The sequence below is a fragment of the Balaenoptera musculus genome, chromosome 3, assembly GCF_009873245.2.
Source record: "Balaenoptera musculus isolate JJ_BM4_2016_0621 chromosome 3, mBalMus1.pri.v3, whole genome shotgun sequence".
Lineage (NCBI taxonomy): Eukaryota > Metazoa > Chordata > Mammalia > Artiodactyla > Balaenopteridae > Balaenoptera > Balaenoptera musculus.
Genome location: NC_045787.1, coordinates 87,705,691 through 87,723,152, shown reverse-complemented (window position 1 = coordinate 87,723,152; position 17,462 = coordinate 87,705,691). Strand labels below are relative to the sequence as shown.

Here is a 17,462-nt window from a genome sequence, read left to right as displayed (position 1 = left end):
GTAAATAATGTTAAATTTTGAGGTCTAGGTTTGAGATATGAATGAAGACCAGGGAAGTCAGAGGAGACTGTGGAGAAAACAGACCTAAAAAGATGAGGCAAGTCTGGAAAGGTATAAGAAAGACAGGATAGACAACAGTTCCTCCCTCTCACCTTCTCTTTCTCCATTTCTTACTTCCTTTCATTCAGTAAATATTAACTGTTCACCCCCAGGAACTGTGCTAGACATTGAGAATTGAGTATTTGGCAAAACAGAGTCTTTGACATACAGCCCATGGTCTAGTGATTTGAAATATTGAGTGAAAACATGAAGAGAAAAAGCAATGTTCCATCGGCAAGCAAAGCAGTAAGCTCAAAGACAGCAAGTTTTGAGGAAATGAAGGAAATGTGTCTGTACAGGTAGGACAGTTTTAGGTTGTGAATGACTTAGAAATCAAGCACAGAAATTTAAACTTGATGCAGAAGAAGTCTAAGAGATGATAATTTTATGAACTAAAACTTTTTGTGGACTTCCCTGGTGGTGCAGTGGTTAAGAATCCACCTGCCAATGCAGGGGACACGGGTTCAAGCCCTGGTCCAGGAAGATCCCACATGCCGCGGAGCAACTAAACCCACGCACGGCAACTCCCGAAGCCCCCGCTCACCGCAACAGAGAAGCCACCGCAATGAGAAGCCCATGCACCGCAACAAAGAGTAGCCCCCGCTCGCTGCAACTAGAGAAAGCCCACACGCAGCAACAAAGACCCAACCCAGCAAAAATAAATTAAATTAATTAAAAAAAAAAAAATACCTTCTGTGGTTCCTTTACTAAAATCATTCAGAAAATATTTACAGACTGGTAATATAAATGAATGACTATACAAATAAATGAAATTTTTAAGCAGATCTTCAATGTTTGATGCAAACTGAACAAATATTTCTTGTCAATTATTTAGATTTAGGGAATAAACTTTTCAAAGTATATATTAATTTTTGCCCTCTATCCAAGGAGACTCCTCCAAATGAATCTTTCCACAAAATAAATCTTATGTTGAGAATTTTAGTCATCAGAGGCTGTCCTCTGCTTCCAATCTGTTCAGGCTCAGCATCCATCTGAGTATTCCCTATAGACAGGAGTCAGAAAAGTATTCCATATTGGAGAATGTCCTCAGCCGAGTGCCAAAAGCAGAGAAAAGGCCAGGGGTTTTGCAGACAGAGGAAACCTCAGACCATGCTCAGGTATAGCAATAGAATTAGAACAATTCTCTTGCCTTTCTCATCACTTTCCTAATTCTGAGGCAAGGAACTACATCCAGCTGGTGAAAAAGGAAACAGAACTTTCCAGCAGACTGGTATGTCTCTATTACTAACAAATTCTAGTGTTTCTGGATACTAGAACCACCACTGACTTCTCCCGGGGAGCTGCATATAATATTTCACAGAGCATAATTCTCTACCCAAAGACCATTAGCTGGTTCCTATTCAGAGGGATATTCATAATTGTCCAAGCTGTTCATAAAATGTTGCCCTGGATAACCTATTTCACTTTATAACATAAAGAACTTGTTGACGAGAAAATAACTTAATCACTAGGGTATATTTCCTAACCCTTTCACAGCTGACTACAAAGAGATTCTAATACAGAGTGAAAGAGATTCACTACAGTGGGAGGATGGGAGCAAATATATTAACTCAGTTCTGATCTGAAGGAGTCAGAAAAAGATAACATTAGCCATCAAATGAGTGGGTTTTCTCACTTTTTGACTGCAACCCACAGGATAATATATTTTACACCATGAACCAGTAAATAATCATATAAATTTTTAAATACATAACTGAAATAAGAAATTCATTAAAAAATTCTTCCCCTTATTATGAAGGATGCTCTGTGATTTTTTAAAAATTCTATCATTTGAATTATGAATTTTTTAAAATGTTCATTCGGAAACCAATAAATATTTTGCCTCATCTAATATAAATCCCTAGAGTAGTTGTAACTTACTCTGTATGGCATTAACTTAGGAATTAATAAACCACTTCAATAATACTAATCACAAATGATTTTTTAACATTCGCAGGAACACACCTGCCTACATGTTCAGTTACTTTAATAATTTTTTCATAGAATACTATATTTATTTACCCATAAACATTGCTACTTAGCATCCTTCTTGCAGAAACACATCTCTAAAAGAGCCAGTACAATTGATACATCTATGGCCAGCCCTGCAGCCTTCCTCTAAAATGACAACCCCCTTTTCTGCTTACCCACATGAGTCAGGGGGATACTCCCATGTGAAGATACCACCCAAGATCCAAATTGTATTCCCAACGAAATAGGTACCAATCTTTCGGCTGGGAGCTATGTCACATTAATGCCTGAACACTTGCTGGAGTGAAAGTCCATGAACATTTGCTGCAGAAGTTGCCAGAACAGCCCTTTCTAAGGCCCTTTTCCTTGAGTTGGTTTTGTTTTGCTTTTTTTTGTTTTTGATTCATCATTTTTAAACTAGTTTAAGTTGCTGTTGCTTGGAATTCAACAAATTCTGACAACAGACGTTTCAAAAGTTCATGTACAATTATGCAGATAAATTAATTCTAAGTAATAAAGAAGTCTTCTGGGGTCCACGTGTTCATAATAAGAAAATAAGGTAACAATATTTGAGTACTGTATTCTAATTTGTTGATTTTTATTATAAGTTTAAAAATTATAACTAGTAAATTCAATGAAGTCCATATTTTATGTCACCTCTTTAAAAATATTGCTTTTGGGGCTTCCCTGGTGGCACAGTGGTTGAGAATCTGCCTGCCAATGCAGGGGACACGGGTTCGAGCCCTGGTCTGGGAAAATCCCACATGCCACGGAGCAACTAGGCCCGTGAGCCACAACTACTGAGCCTGCGCGTCTGGAGCCTGTGCTCCGCAACAAGAGAGGCCACGATAGTGAGAGGCCCGCGCACCGCGATGAAGAGTGGGCCCCGCTTGCCACAACTAGAGAAGGCCTTCGCACAGAAACGAAGACCCAACACAGCCAAAAATAAATAATAAATAAAAATTAAAAAAAAAAAATATTGCTTTTTATATGAACTCTATTATTCCCAATTAATTACTTAGATTTTTTAGTGTAACTTCAAGAGTCAAGCTCTCCACACAAACATTTTCATGGAGACATTTAAACCATTTAAACCGCCCATCTGTCCTCCTATTGCACAGATTTTTAAGCTGCACACCACCCATCTGTCCTTCTAGCTGGTATAGAAATGACGAATGAAATACACAACACTCAGCTCACTAAGATTTTATAATCCAAAATTACATTAGAAAAGTTAAGAACTTCCCAAATAATTTTTTTCTCTTTATCAGATACAGTGTATGACCAACAATCTGAAGAAGGCTATCATAGCCAAAATCTAATTATCAACAGCTTACCAGTGGTCATTAGCAAATTTAGAAAAAATATGCTTTTGAAAACATCTGAGGCAGAACCCATTACATTAAAATAATAATACATAATGCTAAAAGATTCTTTAAAAACAGCTTTGGGTCTAAAACTGAAATTGGGGTATGCTGTAGTAGGGCTCTTTTGTTGGTTCGTTTGTTGTCCTCTACGCTCATAGACACTCGTGCACTTGGTTATAAGATGTACTTGGGCATGCACCCCATACTTCCTCCCTTGTAGACATGAACAAAAAGTTTCAAAAACATGCTCACTTGCCATGATTTGAAACGGGATCCTATTGTACTTTTTTTCTTGATTTGTTTTAAAATAAACATTTAGGGTCCCAAAGAGACTATGTAAGTAAATTCAAGAAATAGTAATACTGTGTGAAAACCAAAGTTACAACTAAAATTTTTTTTAATTCCATTCACGTAAAATATATTGCAAAATACTACCCACCACCATTCCTGCCACACAGCTTTTTGGTTCAGAATATCTCAGATCAATATTATACTTTCTTAACTTTTAAATAACTACATTTGAGCTTAAAATCAATGTGAAGTACACAGAGTGAATACATTCTAATGACAGACACAGAATCATACCTCTGTTGCTGTATGCTTTTTTTTTTTTCAAATGATGAGAAGCACTGAAGCAGGGAATGGAGTTATTCTATGTGTCAATTAACAGGGAGAAAAACATTCAATTTTTCCTCCTCCACATAATGAAATTCACAAAGAGATTGAATTACAATTCTTTTCCACCACTTGTTGACAAACCCGTTTAATGTTTGTAATAACAGAGTGTGTATACAACATGTCATGCCACAAACAATATTATGAAGCCAGCAAAACTCAATTATGTATGTTTGACATTTATAAGAGACAGGCTAGACTAGCCATTAAGCTAGTCTAGAAAGTCAAGTATTTTTTATTATAAACTTCTGAAGCATTTACCATTTGTTAAATATTATGGTGAAAAGCTTCTGGATAATAAATGAGAAGTGATTATTTTCCAAAAGTAAACCGCAAGTAGTCTCTGCTTTGATTTGGATAAATAAACATTCTCCCACCTTACATTTTTCCTTTCTTTCAAAACGTTCCACCTCAACTACGTAACGTTTACTTACTACTCTGAGTAAAAAGAAAATGAATGAGAATTCATCTTAACTTACAAGTTATTTGGCCTAAATGTCCGCATCTGTTTTTTCACTTGGAAGTTAAAGTTCAAGTATGATATGTGGGAACAATGAATGAGCTACCTATTTTACTCAGTGATGTTCTGAGTCAATTTTCATCTCAGTTTCTCCTTTGTTTAGCTGTGCAACCCAAGCAGATCATTTAATCGGAATTTTAGCTTCTAATTTTTAATCCTGGGAGTTAAATCGTGTGCTCTTCTCAATCCATTGGCTTGTGATGGAAATCAAATGGCAGAAAGTTGTCACAATGCACAGTTAACAACAAAGGCTAAAGAAGACAGAATTTGGAGAGCTGAAAAAACCTTTTTGATTATATGCTCCTATGAAGCATTAAAAAATACAAGATGTGCATCCATAGTGTGCTAGCTTTAATAAATTTCCTAGTATAAGAAAATCTGATGTATCAATCAAGAAATATTTATTGAAATGCATTATGAGTTTTAAACTGTTCAAGGAACTAAAACAGTGATATTTTAAAGTTCAATATAAAATACCTTTAAAAAGCAAGCTTTCTAGTTTGGAAATATCAAGCAAGGAAATACCATTCCCTTGCTTATAGTGACTGCTAGATTCAGTTGACCCACAGTCTTTTAATAACCTATATACTGAATGATATACCATGGTCAAAGCTATATTCTCCCTTTTTTTTCTTAATTATTATTTATTTATTTGGCCACGTGGCTTGAGGGATCTTAGTTCCCCGACCAGGGATCAAACCTGTGCCCCTTGCAGTGGAAGCCCGGAGTCTTAACCACTAGACCGCCAGGGAAGTCCCAAAGCTATATTCTCTAACAGCAAAGCTGTGCTTGGGGGGATTCTGAGTAGCTGGGCAGCAGCATAATTCTGAATCTCCCAAATATCATCTAAAAATATAATAAAGAACAAAAAGAAAAACAAAACCTGCACCCTCAGTATAATAGGCAGAGAATGTCCAAATTTTAAATTTTCAATGAGTAGAAAAATAAACATCAGGGCTTCCCTGGTGGCGCAGTGGTTGAGAATCTGCCTGCCAATGCAGGGGACACGGGTTCGAGCCCTGGTCTGGGAAGATCCCACATGCCGCGGAGCAACTAGGCCCGTGAGCCACAACTACTGAGCCTGCGCGTCTGAAGCCTGTGCTCCGCAACAAGAGAGGCCGCGATAGTGAGAGGCCTATGCATCGTGATGAAGAGTGGCCCCCCGCTTGCCGCAACTAGAGAAAGCCCTAGCATAGAAACGAAGACCCAACACAGCCAAAATAAAAATAAATAAATAAATAAAAATAAACATCAAATCTTTGCAAATGATCTCTCACCCTCCCACTGCAAGCATTCATGGACACCAAAGACTGTTCTGAAAAAAAAAAAAAGAAAAATGCACTAAAGAGAGAAGAGCTAGCAGTATGCCTAAGACTCATCTAAAACCACCATAAGAATAAGAAGACCCACCCTACATGTGAAAGTACTGAAAACGTGTAATGGTAGATCACCGAACTGACTACAAGGTAGGGACTTAAAAGTGTATATGGAAGATAACGGAGGCAGTCTTAGAAAGGTAATACTTCAGGCAGAAATGGTTAAAATGAAGGGACTTTGGTAAAGGGAAAAAGAAAAAGTCCTGCAGAAAGAGAAAATAAAGAAAAATAAAAGGACACAAATCTTTGTCAAGAACATGAAAAGAATGAGATTCTATCCTACTTGGCAAGGTAAAAAGTTAGGCTTACCCTGGGCCTCACTTTTTAACTTGCCAAGTAGGGTAGAATCTCATTCTTTTCATGTTCTTGACAAAGATTTGTGTCTTTTTATTTTTCTTTATTTTCTCTTTCTGCAGGGGAAGGGTAAGCTCTGACAAAGTGAGAGAGTGGCATGGACATATATACACTACCAAACGTAAAATAGATAGCTAGTGGGAAGCAGCCACATAGCACAGGGAGATCAGCTCGGTGCTTTGTGACCACCTAGAGGGGTGGGATAGGGAGGGTGGGAGGGAGAAGCAGACGCAAGAGGGAAGAGATATGGGAACATATGTATATGTAGAACGGATTCACTTTGTTATAAAGCAGAAACTAACACACCATTGAAAAGCAATTATACTCCAATAAAGATGTTAAAAAAAAATAAAAAAGAAAGAAAAAAAAAAAAGTTAGGCTGCCTCAATTTCATGGATGTGGGCAAAAGAGACAAGACTCTTGGGACAGAGACAAAGGACAGTTTATTTCTCACAGCAGTATGAGTAGCTAAAGTATCATCATTTGTGAACAAAAGACCGTAAAGTCAAACAACACCCAACAAATTCACAGAAAATGTATGTGCCATGTATAACAGATAAAGGGCTATTCACTGTAATATACCTTTTAAATTCTTAAAATTTTAAGAAAAAAAAAAGACCAAACTTCAATTTTTTTTAATGGGCAAAAGAACTCACTAAAAAATAGATACTTTAAAATGGGCTTTAAACATATAAAGAGGTGGTCAACCTCAATCCCTCACTCATAATAAAAGAAATGCAAATCAAAATTACCTACCAAATTAGCAAACACTGTTTTGGCAAGGATGTGGAGAAACTGATACTCATACATATCTAGTGGGAATGTAAATCGGTACAATTTTTATAGAAGGAAATTTGGCAATATCTAACAAAACTACACACACATTTATATTTTGACTCTGCATTCACACATCTAGAAATTTATGCTTAAGATATTCCTTCAACAATAAAAAAAAAAACGTACACACAAGCTTATTCATGGTAGTAGTATAAATAACTGAAAAAACTACAAATAAACTATATGTCCATACACAGGAAAGTGCTTGAATAACTTATAATGAAGTACTATGCAGCAATTAAAAAGAATAACAAAGAAATCTACAAACTGAAATATTGAGGTCTTTCAGGATACAATGTCAGGTAGAAAATCAAAATAAAAAAGCATATCATAATACTGTAGTTTTTGTATAAGAAATAAAGAGATATAGTTAAAGAAGATATAGTTCTCTAAATATCTACTTTTGTACAGTTCTGACTTTTGAAACCATTAATGTCTAACCATTACCAAAATAAATAAACAAAATCAACAAGGGTAAGAGCAGAAAAACAACCTAAAATGGGACACAATAGAAACAAATGAACCAAACTGTATTTCCCAGTGAGTAATGTAACCACACTGAAAGGAGTGGGGAAGGAAAGCATTAATCCAAGTAACTTTGGAAACAGTATTTGACTACAGAGGAAGACTAAAGACAAAAAGAGGTCTAAACAAATACTGAACTGTAGTCAGTAGGTTTCTTTTTTCAGAGGCATAAATTAGCAATTCTGAAATTATCTTCTGTTATTTTACGATTGAACAAGTAAGTAGATTGTGAATAATAGTAGCCAGGTGTCTCACTGTCAGAGAAGGAAATTACAAATACGTAAATAGGAAAAGACAGAATGAACTATTTGGTGTTCAACTGGAATTGGAAATATCAATGTGAATACTTCAGTTTTAATATAGATAGAGCAACAGGTATAGAAATAGGCACAGATGCGTGTGTGTGTGTGTGTGTGTGTGTGAGCGTACATTTGCTTATTTCTTATCTATATCCACAGAAAGGACCTAAAACAAAGACATCCTCGTAGCAATGAGCACACCCAGTGCCCAAATATTGGTTTCTAAATACTATTTTCTACTAAATGGAACTATGACTCCTTAGGGAAATGAAGCAAGACCTAGAGCAGAAAAAGTATAAGATAAGCCAGAAAATAAGTGCTCAATAAATAACAGGAACATGTCAAAAGGACAGAAGAACCAGTTTTTGTTTCTCTCTCATGTACAGACAAAGAAAAGGATAAAGTAAATGTGCTAAAATATTAATATTTAGAGAATATGGGTGAAATATATATGGGAATTCTTTGTATTATTCTTTCAAAATTTCCATTGGTCTGAAATAATGTCAAAATAAAAAGTTAAAAATGGAAAGCTGTAAAAATTGATTAAAGCTCAGAAGTATCTGAATATTCACTAAATCTAAAAAATTTAGTTATTTAGCCTAGAGATTAAAAGTCTCAGTGATAGAAAAAAACTTAGTTTTAATATGTATGTTTCAAAGCAGGTATGCTTACACTATAGGTAATATTAATAGATAAAGACAGCCAGAATTTTTTTTTAAAAAAACTATCATTCTACTTTATAAGACTAGTCAAGTGTGTGGGAGAACAACATTTACAGCAAATTAAGGGCATTCATCCTTTAAATCTTTATCCAGAGTCCATGACATCCTAAGTTCTGTGAGAGACACATATTCATAGTCTCTTCCTTAAAAATGCTTGACAAGAAAATTAAGATGGAGGTTCACAAAACAGTCATCATAATGTTAGGATATAATTGTAGAAGAGGGAGTGTAGAGATCACCATATATTTAGTATGGATAACCAACTAGTCACTGATCTAAAACTCCTAATAATGTGCTATAATATACAAGGTTATCTAATAAGTTGATGAATATCCTTAATGAAGTGGTTTAAAAGCCACAGGTTATGAGTAGAATATATCTAGAAGAAACATCATATTGGTTTCCTTGGAGGAAAAAAAAAAAAAAACTGGGTAATACGTGGGAGAAAAAGTTTTCACCATCTACTTACTGATTTGTACCTTGTGATTTTGAATTTGGAACCATATAAGTATGAAGAGGAAGCCCATGAGCCCCACTAAGGGGGGAAAATGGAATCTCAATGGAAATTCCACAAGCTCTCACCAGTCTATCTAACCTCTTATCTGAATAAGGCTGTAGCCCCTCTTGCACTATTTCAATGAATAAACTGCCCTTGCTCTTAGCTAAGACCAATCCATTCCCTTGGGTACTAGATCCATTCTCTCCTATACAACAAGCACGTTGCTCCAGCAATTCTTCCTTCATTCTGCTGCCTCATCAACTTTTCCTTCTTCATGGGAACATTTTTGTCAGCAAACAAGCTACAATAGCTCCTAATCTTTAAAAAAAATTCCCCCTTGACTCTACTTCTTTTACTTAACTCCCTATCTCTCTCTTTCCCTTTACTGCAAAACTTCTAAGAAGATTTGTGTATACTAGTTATCTCCAGTTTTTTTCTTCTCATTCTTTCTTAAACCCATCCCATTTAGGTGTTTCCTTCTACTGTTCCACTGAAACTGTTCTTGTCAAAGTCACCAATAATGTACGTTTTGCTAAATCCAAACTTTAGTCCTCATCTTTTGTCTTAGCAGCACGCAACTGCAAATCACGTGATCATTTGTTCTTCCTTGAAATCCTTTCACCCCATCTGGCTTCCAGAATAATATATTCTTTTGGTTTTCCTTTTATCTTAGTCTTCTTTACAATTTCCTCCACATTTCTGTGACTTCTTAATGTTAGGCTCAGACTTAGGACTCTTTTCTATCTTAATTAACACCCTTTGTAATATCATCAACTCTCATGGCTTTAAATATCAACTAACAATCAGATTGATAGTTCAACCCCAGAAGTCTCCCTGGAACTCCAAAATTAGAGATCCAAGTGCAAATCTGACATCTCCACTTAGATGTCTAATAAGAATCTCAAAACCAAACTCCTGATCTTCACCTCCAAATCTGCTCCTCCTATATTTTTCTCCATCTCAGTAACAACAATGCCATCCTTCCCATTGCTCAGGCCAAAAATATTGGAATCATTCTTGACTTCTTTCTCTCACACTCTACATCTAATTCATCAGCAAATCCTTAAGCTCTACTTTCAGTATATAATAAATCTTCAGTATCCATGGATTCCATATTTCCATGAATTCAGACCTACTGCCTAAAATTTCTTTTTAATCCCAAAATTGATACACACATTGCTTTTCAGGTCAATCATGGACATGCACACATGCAGAGCAGCAAAGGAGTCACCTGATACACACATTCTCAACTGAGGTTGAAAAGCTATGCTCGGCCTTTTTGTTTCAGCTCTTCTACTGTAAACTCCTTTCTGTAGTCTATTTAGTTCCACATTTTTTGCATTTTTGTGCTTTTCGATGGTAACTTTGATTTTAAAATGACCCCCAAGCAGAGTGCTGAAGTGCTGCCTAGTATTCTTATGCTCAAGGAGGCTGTGATGTCCCTGATAGAGCAAATATGTGTTAGATAGCTTTGTTTAGTCGTGAGTTATAGTACTGCTAGCTGTGAGTTCAATGTTAATGAGTCAACAATATATATTAAAGAAGGTGTCTTTAAACAGAAACACACAAAAAACAAAGTGATGTGTTGATCAACTGTCGAAAATGTTGTGACCCTGCTTAAAGGGACCTAATCCCTTATGTTATGCTCACCAGGGGCAATGATTCAGTAATCAGCTAATGCTAATTTAGTATTCACAGTGACTTTTTAGAATATAACTACCATAAATAACAAGAATCAATTGTACATGTATCCAGAATTTGCCCGCTTCTCATCACCTCTGCTGCTACCACCCAGGTCCAAGCCAGCATGAACCCTTGTCTGTATTACTCCAATAGCCTAAGAAGTAATCTTACTTACATCCTTCCCCAACCACTCATATGATTCTCAACAAAACTACCAGAATTATCCTGTTAAAATGTAAGTTCATGTCATTCCTTTGCTCAAACCCTCCAATGGTTTCCCATCTTACTCAGAGTAAAAGCCCAAGGGTTTTAAAAGAACCAGCAAGATCCAGCGTAAGCTGTGCCTCCCGTACCACCCACCATCATTCTTCCTCTCTGACCTCATCTCATACCTCCACACCTTTCCTTTATCAATCCCTCAGTTCCAGCCACACAGGTGTCTATACCACTCCTCAAATATGCCACACATGATCCCATCTCAATGACTTTGCTTTGGCTTTTCCCTCTACCTGGAGTACTCTTTGTCCCAGGTAATCACATGCTTCACTCCCTCACTTCTTTCACTCTTCATTTAAATGTCTTTCTCCATGACAACTAACCTGATCATCCTCTCAACATCCTATCTACCTACCATGTTTTCTCCACTGTACCTTTTACCACCTAACATACCATATGTTTCATTTATTTATTTTACTAATTAGCTATCTTCTGCTCTAAAATGTAAGCTCAAGGAGGCAGGGATTTCCGTATGTTCTGTTATCTACAAGATCAGTTATGCAAATAACAGTGCCTGGCACATAACAAGAAAATGCACAAATTAATATAGTTCTTACTTTAAAAAAATAAATTTAAACTTAAATAATTTTTTTAAAATTAAAAGTTATAGAAAGATTACAATTTTACCTTCTGCATCTGTTTATATCATCTTTCTAGTAATCAAGTCCAAAACTAATATTGTTAAGGAGCTCACCTATAAAATATAGAGGAAAATCAGCAAAAGGACATAACTTCTCTTAATCTCGTTGTATATGAAACTTAGCTTTGTTTACTTAATAAAACTAAGCAAAATAGGGACAAATCATATTATTGAACTTTCATATTATTTTTAGGAAGTTATCTGCAGAATATAAATTAATCATGTAGCATATTCCATCCCACATAACATCTCAGCATCTGATGCAAATATTACAGCTGTCACTCCAATTTCTGCAGCTTTAACCCAATGCAAATTAGATTAATAACTAAGAGCACCATTACTCCTTATGACATTGTAAAGGTCCTATCATATTAAGCTCCATTCACTGAAAAGCATTCTTGCCATAAGGTAGCTGCTGATAGATCATGTATTAATAAGTAGGTCCAAAAAAAGACAAATCCTCACACTTTCAGGTCATTTCAACAAAACTGATAACCAATAAACATAGCCTGAACTCTACTTTGGTCTTTAGTAGGTCATGCATCCAAAATGCATTTCTTTCATATGCTGAACTGAGAGGTAAATTTGAATTTTGGAGTACTTTTCTAGAGGACCTCCATGCATCATCCATACAAGATTCTGATTTTTTAAAATCTCCAAGATTTGGTGATTATCAAATAAGAAAGCCAGTTGCCATTCTTAGTGGACTCAAAATAAGGAAATCAACTAAAAGAGCCTTTTCAAAGTTTTATTCATTTTTTAAATTTAGATTTATTTAAACATGAATTTAACCATCTGTCTCAAGTCTGGACTCATTTCAAACTGGTTTTCATAATTAAAGTACTCTAAAGAGAAAACTCAATGGATCTAATCAATTTTAATTGGCTATAAAATATCACAGAACTATTCATAATATGTGAAGAGGCAATTTAAGAAAATATACTTCTCAATTAGAGAAAACTTTACTTTTGAATGAGTCTTCCAACTAATTCCCGACAGTTCTAGCAGTAGGTACCCTCTTACTATGTCTGCTTAGGGTAAGTGAGGGCTTGTAAATAATCAGGGATAATACCAATCGTTTAGCATTCTTCTTTGTTTCTCATAGAGAAAAAAGAATTTGAAAAGGAGTTTGTTTCCCTGCTCTTGTTATAAAAGGGGTGAAGAGAGCTCCTTTCAAACTTCTCTAGGCTGACTGGTAGGCGCATGTACAATGGGGAAGAGCTCATCCTGTCTTGCTTCTTTCCTGAATATGATGTGCAATAAAACAAAAGCATTCAGACTTCTACCCATGTAAGAGAAGCCCCACAAATGTCTTTGTGGGTATTCTGAGGCTTGGTAAATATTAAACCATAGTGTAATTCTAGCCATCAGAATACATAGTTGTGAAGCAGTTATTTTGACCATCTTTTCTAATATTTCAATATATCTTCAAGTAAGCTAAAAATCTTCAATGCAAAATCATACTTAAATTCACTTAATTCAATACCATCTGGTTCAATATGGTATTCCTTATTTTTTATAAAATTAGCATATACTTACTCTTAAAAAATATTTTTTAACTTTGGAAAAAGGTACTACATGGAGATATGAAGAAGGATGTGCATATAAGTATATAGGTAAAGATTATGTACCTTTCCTACAACATAAACAAGTGGGGACTGACCAGAGGGCAGACAGCAGAAGCAAAAAGAACTACAATCCTGCTGCCTGTGGAATGAAAACCACATTCACAGAAAGACAGACAAACTGAAAAGGCGGAGGACTATGTACCAGATGTAGGAACAAGATAAAACACCAGAAAAACAATTAATGAATGGAGATAGGCAACCTTCCAGAAAAATAATTCAGAATAATGACAGTGAAAATGATCCAGGACCTCAGAAAAAGAATAGAGGCAAAGATCGAGAAGATGCAAGAAATGTTTAACAAAGACCTAGAAGAATTAAAGAACAAACAAACAGAGATGAACAATACAATAACTGAAATGAAAAATACACAGAAGGAATCAATAGCAGAATAACTGAGGCAGAAGAAAGGATAAGTGACCTGGAAGACAGAATGGTGGAAATCACTGCTGTCAAACAGAATAAAGAAAAAAGAATGAAAAGAAATGAAGACAGCCTAAGAGACCTCTTGGACAACACTAAATGCAGCACTTCAGACCTAGGGACACATATAGACTGAAAGTGAGGGAATGGAAAAAGATACTCCATGCAAATAGAAATCAAAAGAAAGCTGGAGTAACAATAATCATATTAGGTAAAATAGACTTTAAAATGAACAATGTTAAAAGAGACAAAAAGGACACTACATAATGATCAAGGGATCAATCCAAGAAGAAGATATAAAAAATGTAAATATTTATGCACCCAACATAGGAGCACATCAATACATAAGGCAACTGCTAACAGCTATAAAAGAGGAAATCAACAGTAACACAATAATAGTGGGGGACTTAAACACCTCACTTACACCAATGGACAGATCATCCAGACAGAAAATTAATAAGGAAACACAATCATTAAATGACAAAATAGACCACATAGATTTAATTGATATTTATAGGACACTCCATCTGAAAACAGCAGATTACACTTTCTTCTCAAGTGCACACAGAACATTCTCCACGATAGATCACATCTTGGGTCACAAATCAAGCCTCGATAAACTTAAGAAAATTGAAATCATATCAAACATCTTTTCCGACCATAATGCTATGAGATTAGAAATGAATTACAGGGAAAAAAATGTAAAAAGCACAAACACATGTAGGCTAAACAATACGTTACTAAATAAGCAAAAGATCACTGAAGAACTCAAAGAGGAAATCAAAAAATACCTAGAGACAAATGACAATGAAAACATGACGATCCAACACCTATGGGATGCAGCAAAAGCAGTTCTAAGAGGAAAGTTTATAGCAATACAATCCAACCTCAAGAAACAAGAAAAATCTCAAATAAACAATCTAACCTTACACCTAAAGGAACTACAGAAAGAAGAACAAACAAAACCCAAAGTTAGCAGAAGGAAAGAACTTATAAAGATCAGAGCAGAAAGAAATGAAATAGAAACAAAGATAACAGCAAAGATCAATAATACTAAAAGCTGGTTCTTTGAGAAGATAAACACAGTTGATAAACCTTTAGCCAGACTCATCAAGAAGAGAGGGAGAGGGCTTCCCTGGTGGTGCAGTGGTTGAGAATCCACCTGCCAATGCAGGGGACACGGGTTCGAGCCCTGGTCTGCGAAGATCCCACATGCCGCGGAGCAACTGAGCCCGTGAGCCACAACTACTGAGCCTGTGCATCTGGAGCCTGTGCTCCGCAACAAGAGAGGCCACGATAGTGAGAGGCCTGCGCACCGTGATGAAGACTGGCCCCTGCTCGCCGCAACTAGAGAAAGCCCTCGCACAGAAACGAAGACCCAACACAGCCAAAAATAAATAAATAAATAAATAAATAAATTTATTTTAAAAAAAAAAGAGGGAGAGGACTCAAATCAGTAAAATTAGAAATGAAAAAGGAGAAGTTACAATGGACACTGCAGAAATACAAAGCATCATAAGAGACTACTACAAGCAACTCTATGCCAATAAAATGGACAACCTGGAAGAAATGGACAAGTTCTTAGAAAGGTATAACCTTCCAAGACTGAACCAGGAAGAAATAGAAAATATGAACAGACCAATCACAAGCACTGAAATCGAAATTATGATTAAAAATCTTCCAACAAACAAAAGTCAGGACCAGATGGCTTCACAGATGAATTCTACCAAACATTGAGAGAAGAGCTAACACCCATCTTTCTCAAACTCTTTCAAAAAATTGCAGAGGAAGGAACACTCCCAAACTCATTCTACGAGGCCACCGTCACCCCAATACCAAAACCAGACAAAGATACTACAAAAAAAGAAAATTACAGACCAATATCACTGATGAATATAGATGCAAAAATCCTCAACAAAATACTAGCAAACAGAATCCAGCAACACATTAAAAGGATCATACACCATGATCAAGTGGGATTTATCCCAGGGATGCAAGGATTTTCAGTATACGCAGATCAATCAATGTGATACACCATATTAACAAACTGAAGAATAAAAATCATATGATCATCTCAATAGATGCAGAAAAAGCTTTTGACAAAATTCAACACCCATTTATGATAAAAACTTTCCAGAAAGTGGGCATAGAGGGAACTTATCTCAACATAATAAAGGCCATATAAGACAAACCCACAGCCAACATCATTCTCAATGGTGAAAAACTGAAACCATTTCCACTAAGATCAGGAACAAGACAAGGGTGCCCACTCTCACCACTATTATTCAACATAGCTTTGGAAGTTTTAGCCACAGCAATCAGAGAAGAAAAAGAAATAAAAAGAATGCAAATTGGAAAAGAAGAAGTAAAAGTGTCACTGCTTGCAGATGACATGATGCTATACATAGAAAATTCTAAAGATGCTACCAGAAAACTATTAGAGCTAATCAATGAATTTGGTAAAGTAGCAGGATACCAAAATAATGCACAGAAATCTCTTGCATTCCCATACACTAATGATGAAAAATCTGAAAGAGAAATTAAGGAAACAATCCCATTCACCACTGCAACAAAAAGAATAAAATACCTAGCAGTAAACCTATTTAAGGAGGTAAAAGACCTGTACTCAGAAAACTAGAAGACACTGATGAAAGAAGTCAAAGATGACACAAACAGATGGAGAGATATACCATGTTCTTGTGTTGGAAGCATCAACATTGTGAAAATGACTATACTACCCAAAGCAATCTACAGATTCAATGCAATCCCTATCAAATTACCAGTGGCAATTTTACAGAACTAGAACAAAAAATCTTAAAATCGGTATGGAGACACAAAAGACCCCAAATAGCCAAAGCAATCTTGAGGGAAGAAAACGGAGCTGGAGGAATCAGACTCCCTGACTTCAGACTATACTACAAAGCTACGGTAATCAAGACAATATGGTACTGGCACAAAAACAGAAATACAGATCAAGGGAACAGGATATAAAGCCCAGAGATAAACCCAGGCACCTATGGTCAACTAATTTATGACAAAGGAGTCAAGGATATACAATGGAGAAAAGACACCCTCTTCAATAAGTGGTGCTGGGAAAACTGGACAGCTACATGTAAAAGAATGAAATTAGAACACTCCCTAACACCATACACAAAAATAAGCTCAAAATGGATTCGAGACCTAAATGTAAGACCAGATACTATAAAACTCTTAGAGGAAAACACAGGAAGAACACTCTTTGACATAAATCACAGCAAGATCTTTTTCGATCCACCTCCTAGAGTAATGGAAATAAAAACAAAAATAAACAAATGGGACCCAATGAAACTTCAAAGCTTTTGCACAGCAAAGGAAACCATAAACAAGACGGAAAGACAACCCTCAGAATGGGAGAAAATATTGCAAATGAATCAACGGACAAAGGATTAATCTCCAAAATATATAAGCAGCTCATGTAGCTCACTATTAAAAAAACAAACAACCCAATCCAAAAATGGGCAGAAGACCTAAATAGACATTTCTCCAAAGAAGACATACAGATGGCCAAGAGGCACATGAAAAGCTGCTCAAC

At 35.9% G+C, this 17,462-nt stretch overlaps 1 protein-coding gene across 6 annotated transcripts in view; it reads right to left on the bottom strand.

The window, feature by feature from the left end:
- FER (FER tyrosine kinase) overlaps positions 1-17,462 on the bottom strand; it is a 462,873-nt gene that overhangs the window by 340,713 nt on the left and 104,698 nt on the right. The gene's annotated exons all lie outside the window — the stretch shown is intronic.